The sequence below is a fragment of the Pinus tabuliformis genome, chromosome 9 (assembly GCF_031772625.1).
Source record: "Pinus tabuliformis cultivar Carrire ecotype Pingquan chromosome 9, CPIR1, whole genome shotgun sequence".
Classification (NCBI taxonomy): Eukaryota; Viridiplantae; Streptophyta; class Pinopsida; order Pinales; family Pinaceae; genus Pinus; species Pinus tabuliformis.
This window is the reverse complement of record NC_142307.1, coordinates 483,044,159-483,050,743: the sequence shown is the minus strand read 5'-3', so window position 1 is coordinate 483,050,743 and position 6,585 is coordinate 483,044,159.

The following is a 6,585-nucleotide window of genomic DNA, read 5'->3' as shown; positions in this document are numbered from 1 at the left end:
GTTATATTGGTGTCTTTTTGGAATCCCCGATTGCCGATGGCGATATCGCCAATTCGCATCGGGAGTTTTAAATGAGGGCTTTGAAATGCATGCATGGTACATCTTCGATCGCCGATAGCGATATCGCATCGCATCGGAGCAAAAAGGGGCTTTTGTTATGATAGCTTGCCATTGCCGATATCCGATAGCCATTCGTGTATTCTCGCATCAGGGAAAACTTAATGGGCCTTTTGTTATGTATCCTTTGTTATTGCAATATGCGATCTTGTGATCACTTTATCGCAATAATAACGGATTATTCATTTTTTATTATAAGACCACTTATGTGATTTATCAAAAGGTTTATAATGTTTTATTTATTTTCGGACCTTTTGAAAAATATGAAGTTGATACCAATTTAATTCTAAAAGGGACCCATTTGATATTATAGTTATAAAAATAAAATTTGTATGAAATGGGGGGTTGTTGTAGAGCACAACAATGACCTGTGCCACTTCCTTCGTGCAGCTCGGTAAGTGGTGCGAATAAAGTACTACCTTGATCTCTATACTTACTGCACTATTATATTAGTGCTTAACTTAAATTGTGTGGGCCCAATATTCTTAGTAATCATTCAATATTCAGATGAGTGTGCATAACCATAAACAGTATAAATGCATAAAGATAAACAAAAACATAGATACACAATATTCTGACTGAAACTTATCTTTATTAACCTTTTATCGCAATTACAGACCCAACTCTGCCCTGCGCACTCAGCTGCAGGGGTCTGCGCACTCAACTTCAAACTCTCCTAGGCCTCTGCGGACTCTCCTAGGCCTCTGCGCACTTAGCTGTAGAGCCTCTTCCTACTACTATGACCTAGTACACTTCAAACCCAATTATAACTTCAAACCATGCCTTCACTATTCTATCTATTCTTACCTCCCTTTACACTTAGAGCCTCACTCTATTTATAAAATCCTAGGCCGACATTACAATTCATTATTTCACAACACTTAGGGCAGACAACCATATGACTCGATTATACAATTCGTGCTCCGCACCTATACTTCGCGGAGTCTTTACATTACATTGACCAAAACTCAGGCTTTAAGCCCCAAAAACATGCTACGAGGGATCCCATGCCCAACAACCATGGACCTACAACAACAACTACATCAATCATAGCGTGCCAATAAGGACTTATGGGACAATGGAAATGTATTTCAAAATAGTACCAAAAGTTAGCAATGGTCTTCCTTTCTTGACTATGGATATTTTTTTTTCCAACTAGTGGTATCTAAGGTAGGTTGGGAACCGATTTTTGTGCGGGGAGAAAAAAACGTGTTTATGTTTCCACCTCCAATGTTGAATTCCGAAGGATTCATTTGGCCTTGAGTTTGACTTGGACTTGGAGGCATGTGTGGGAAACTTGGGAACTGCATTGAGGATTCAACAGAGGGAGATAACAATGGGGTAGTGCAAGAAAAATTGTCAACTCCAGGAGTTCCTATTTCTTTTTTTTTTCTTTTCTTTCTTTGCATTTTGTTGACTTAACATATCAATGGCAAAGGTTGCTCGGTGTTTGACATTTTCGTCAACATTTTTGTAGATACCTATATCATGGTCGGTATTTGTGCAAGGTGGTACTTGAATCTATAAATATCTCCACTACATTTCGCTTTGAAAATTTTACAAAGGAGCTTAGGATCTCCAATAATTTTGTCACAATAAGCCCAAGCAAATTCCTCCCTCAGCATTGTTGTTGTTTTGGACTTGTGTTTAATTGCAGCTTTTGTTTACATTTGCAGTTGTGCCTTCTATTTAATTTGGCTCCTATAAAATACAATAAAAAATAAAATTAAAAATGCCATATATAAATTAGCAAAAAAGAGAGTTGGTTTTAAAGGATATGAGGTTTTGTTAAGGATCAAAGAGGAGTCTGTTTATCAACATAAGCACATTCTGACCTAATATATCATTATGACCTTGAAACACAATTAGGTATATATGAAGAAATGCTATCTAAAGGAAATATTATCAACATATATTGCATTGTAATCTTGAATTTGAAATTTCGTTTAGCATAAGAAAACTGAACCAATACATCAATAATAGATTCTGGAAGAACAAAAATACCCAAAGTTGTGAATGCATGGTTAAAGCCTTTGAAGTCGGCAAGACATCGACCAAGGAAGGAATTCTTGATGACTTGGTTGATGGTTGGTATGAAACCATTTCGTAGTGCATTTTTTAAATATATTTAAGCCCCATTTATAGGATTGAAAAGTCATAACCAAAGGAATACGTCGATCATTCGATTACTGAACAGTGAAACTTGAAACTTGCCATTGAAACAACATTGAAACTTCAATATAGTAATATACCTATTATTTAAGCCAAGTGCTAATGTACCTCAATTGTTGAATAGTGAAGCGTCTAAGCCTAAAGGTAAGACACGCTGAAGGTGATGCATGACTGCCCAAGCATTTGTTAGGGCCTAGATTTACCTCAAGCTGAAAAGGTAGGATCCAGGTCCAACATAAAACCATGCTCAGCCTCGTAGCTAGCCCTACGAGGACAGGAGAGGGCTCTCTCTGGGTCAATCTCAACAAAAGATGATCTATGGGGCTTCAGATGAATGAAATACAAACTAATTTTAGGCTAGGTATGAAATGCAAGGATTTGATTTGATTTTTTGGGAGTTTTTTTGGAATCAAGGGAAAGGCAAATTTGGGTCTAGGGATGAGGCCAAATTTTTGTAGAGTTCCAGTTGGGGCAAGGTAGGCAGTAGTTTTGATGCTTTAGATTAAATGAATGGATAGAAAAAACCACTGAGGAGCTAAAGAGGGCAAGAGGCTGCAAGAATCCTCTCCAAACAAATGAAAACATGTAAAACTAAACAAAGTTTCAGGTAGAGCACAAAAAACTCATGAATTCTACCTTTGTCACTCAATTTGTTTAATTTCAGAAGCAAAGAGAAGGGAAATGGCATACATAAAACATTAATGAACTTACAATTACATGAATAAAAACACCATCAAAACACAGAGCCACAAGGATCCCAACAGGTGCTACAAAACCCTGGTCTTTCCTTTGCCAAAAATGCAGAAATCAGATGTACAGTGGAGTGCCAAGCAATCCCAAGTGTCCAACCCTGAAAATGACTAAGAAATTACATGATATATGCAAGCTTAACTCATTCCCATGCCTCTAGGGGTTGAGCTCATCATTTTAGGAGTTGTTTCAACCATATCTAAATAAGGAACTGAAAAATAGGCAATGAAACAACTTGCCTCTATATGTTAGGAAACTGATTCATTTAATTATTTTTCACTTTTTAGTGAATGAATCTACTAAAACAAGTAAATATGTGCCAAAATTACATCATTTTCATGAAATTACATCAAGGCAGATCAAGAGTTACGTGAAAAAGTAAAAATAGTCAAAACTGGGCGAAATTCTAAGCTGCTAAGTGAAAAATAGGCCAAAATTCTCTATGTGCCGCGCCCAAAACCTGTATGCATAAGACAAGTTTGGAGCTGATTTTAGGCACTTCCTGAAGTCGAAATTGAGCCCAAGATAGCTCGTTGGAAAGCCCTATTAGTATAATTTCTAACCCAAGTGGAATTTCTATATTTGGATGTCATTTCCCCCTCCAAAACTTCAATCTCCCAAGACTGCTTCCTATGGGTGCAAAAGGTGGCAGAGAGGTCATTTTTAGGGTGTTTTTAACCCTTTAGGCAACCCAGAACTTGATGAAATACTTAGGTAATCCATGAGCATGAAAATATTTTGATGAAAAATCCAAAAATGTAAAGTTTTCCTCTAGATGATCTCCCAATTATAAGCGCGCACAAGGTGGTGCTACGCGTTGGGCAGGAAAATCTGTTTTGAAGCCAAAAAATTCAAAATTGAAAAACTTTTCTCCAAATTTTCTGAAATTTGGACTGAAGTTCCAACATCAAGTATCATGCTCAGCCAAAGAAGCTTTAGCCAATATTTGGAGCCTATCATGACTTTTGTGTCGTTTTAGTGCCCTCCTTAGTCTTACCTTCAGGATTTTGATCCTTGCGTTGCAAACATGAGTTCGTGCCCAATAATGATTTTTCATGTGCCTGAGCATGTTCTTGTCTTTGTTTGCCTTCACCAAAAATTTCTCAAGATGAATATTGCCCTCTCAAGCCAAGCCTCTCGATCAGCCCCTATCTCCTACTCCAATGAAGTGAACTCTATCCTCCTCCTTCGGGCAGCTTGGCGGTTTTGCCGAATGTTTTGTAACTCCATGACTGTATGCTGATCCTGCAGTTGTTTGTTTCATTGCTCCAAATAGTTTATGACCCATTGAGCTCTTTGCAACCTGTTGGTCAATGCATCTCTCTCGGCTTTCTTCTCCTGAATGACCTCCCTCAGCTTTGAGCTAGGAGAGCTCACATCATCATCGATGAGTATGAAATCAGTGTCTAAGCCTCCTGAAGGGCCCTCATGCTACATAGGATTTTTGCCTCTGTCATGTACCTATAATGCTGATGACAGCAATGAGACCCCTTCCACCCCAGGTGGAGATAATACTCGTCGAGCTGCTGCAAACAATCCTCTCATGCCTCTCTGATAGGTGACATATGTCGGCACACTAGTAGTCTCTGCCTCCCGACCTCCATGCTGATGTGAAGGTTCATCTGTAAGATGGAAAACCTCCTGATGAGTTGCTGAAGCTGTGAAGAACTCACGGGAAATGAAGTCTTCCCATGCGATACCCTGCAAACCAAGCTGATGCACAACAATGATCTTGATGAGCGCATAGTGATAAATGTTATTGTACTGTTTTTCAGGAGTCTTCTTCTGCACAAGAGTAGTCATCCTCTCGATGTTTTGGCACATGAAATATGGAATGTTTATCATCTTCACTCTCGTAAAATGCATCAACAACCTGATATGGTATGCATAGAGGCATGAGAAGCAACCTTCACAATTGAAATATCTGATAATGAGTCTCATCAACAATGCATAGGACTCTTTCAAAAACCTGAATGGGAACACCTTGCTGAGCTGTATCACATAGCTAGGCCTAATTTATGGTTCATAATGCACTCTTTCCACCTGCATTATTTTGTTCCACTCCTCACCTACATTCGGTATTCCTATTGCTTGAGAAATTGTCTCTGGTGTCAAGGTGAAATTTACACCAGCAAGAGTTACCTGACTGCCATGCAAATGCAAAACAAATAACCGAGCCAATTCCTGATGATGATGAATCTGAGCAATCAATTCGCAATACTGAAAGCATGACTGTTGTTGGAAACATGCCATGGAAAGTGGGTAGGCCTACAATTGAGTCAAAGAGGTAGGATCTTCTCTGACATGTCTTCCACCCTTACAAGGCCTCCTCGGTGCATGAAGCTCTGTGGTAGAATCACTGTCTTGTTCATATGACAAATCAATGTCTGTCATGGTGCTGCAAAGGTGTATGTCAAGTATGTGTTTGGTTGGTTTGAAAATGAGAAATAGGTGTTTGTTTTCAATTCCAAATGTGCCAAAGGGAAATGAGGGACTGTGAGGAATATGAAACAGTGGGAAAGGTGGAGTTTGTCAAGTGAAATTAAGGTGTGCAATAACAATCAATTGACTATTGGGAATTGGGGATTTAGGGATTTTTCAAATGATATGGGGAAAGGGATAATGATAAGAAATGGTAGTGTTTAGGGATAGGAACAAAAACAAAATGGGGTCAAATGATAGGAATGATTCTAGAATATAGGGGAAAAGGAGAGGGACTGGTATAATGATGTGACAGTGAGGGGAAGAAATCACGGGTAGGAAATGATAGTATGACAGTGAGTATTTAGTATGAAAATGACTTTTTAAAACACCATTTGAAACCCTAAGGAGTAGCTTCAACAAAAGGATAGAATTTATGTTTTCACCATTCAAACCTTATACTCTTCTCTCCAAATCACAACAAACACCGTTTAATAGCAATGGCAAAGGCTCCCACACTTACTTGGATCATAGAAGACTGAGTTGATTTGAATAAATTCAGAAGCAATGATGAAATTTTCGCTTGTCGGCCCTATGCACCGCACGCAAAACCCAGTGCGCCACGCCTGGTGAGTGCGTCATGCACATTCAAATTTTCACTGTGAATGGCGGTTCTATGCGCTGCAACTACCTCCCAATACGGCGCGCAGCATTCCAACACACAGTCCCGGCCTCAAACACAAAATTCGCTCCTCCGCGATTTTTCCTTTGGGTCTTTGACAACCTCTTGTGTGCAAATGACATTTGAATGGTAAAAATATCTTGAATACTCGTGGATTTGATTTTTATTTTGCAAAAACCCACTTTCTTATGTTTGGAATTTGGCACTTTCCACTTTTTAATACAAACTTTGTTTTGGTTCCCATTTTGACTTTTTGACTAAAATGATGAAACTCTTGGCAACTTTTTGCAAGGATGATGGCTTTGGATTTCGACAAAGGATGACCAGGGCTACACTGAAGAACTATAGAATATTGAAAAACCTTAAAAATTACATATTTATTACAAAAAATACATTTGACGATTTCTTCTTCAAAATAGAGTTTTGAAGAAGAATCATTCTCA